Source organism: Arachis duranensis, unplaced genomic scaffold (genome assembly GCF_000817695.3).
Source record: "Arachis duranensis cultivar V14167 unplaced genomic scaffold, aradu.V14167.gnm2.J7QH unplaced_Scaffold_165934, whole genome shotgun sequence".
Lineage (NCBI taxonomy): Eukaryota > Viridiplantae > Streptophyta > Magnoliopsida > Fabales > Fabaceae > Arachis > Arachis duranensis.
The window spans coordinates 2,186,924-2,187,852 of NW_026264258.1; positions in this window are offsets into that span (position 1 = coordinate 2,186,924).

The following is a 929-nucleotide window of genomic DNA, read 5'->3' on the forward strand; positions in this document are numbered from 1 at the left end:
TTTGTTTTCCATTCAAACATGCTTGTTCTTATCTAAGATGTTCATTTACACTTAATTATGGAGAAGGTGATGATCCGTGACACTCATCACCTTCCTCAATCCATGAACGTGTGCCTGACAACCACCTCCGTTCTACATCAGATTGAATGAGTATCTCTTAGATCCCTTAATCAGAATCTTCGTGGTATAAGCCGGATTGATAGCGGCATTCATGAGAATCCGGAAAGTCTAAACCTTGTCTGTGGTATTCTGAGTAGGATTCTGGTTTTGAATGATTGTGACGAGCTTCAAACTCCTGAAGGCTGGGCGTTAGTGACAGACGCAAAAGAATCAATGGATTCTATTCCAACCTGATTGAGAACCGACAGATGATTAGCCGTGCTGTGACAGAGCATAGGAACGTTTTCACTGAGAGGATGGGAAGTTGCCATTGACAACGGTAACACCCTACATAGAGCTTGCCATGGAAGGAACCTTGCGTGTGGGAAAGGATTTCAAGGAAGAGTTGAAGTTCAGAGGACAAAGCATCTCCAAAACTCCAACATATTTCTCATTACTGCACAACAAGTAACGCTTTTATTCTCCATTATTAAAGTAATAACTATTTATTTTATGCCCTTTCCTTTATTAAAATACGAGGCTAAAGAATCCTATTGGTATCCTGACTAAGACAAATAAAATAAACATAGCTTGCTTCAATCCAACAATCTCCGTGGGATTCGACCCTTACTCACGTAAGGTATTACTTGGACGACCCAGTGCACTTGCTGGTTAGTTGTGCGGATTACAAATTCGTGCACCACTACTTAACGGCTAGTTTTGCAACGGCTAATTAACGGCTAGTTTTGCAACGGTCACTTTCATGAACAATAACGACACAATAATATTGACTAATTTCAAAACTTACATCAGAAATAAATAAAACAAAC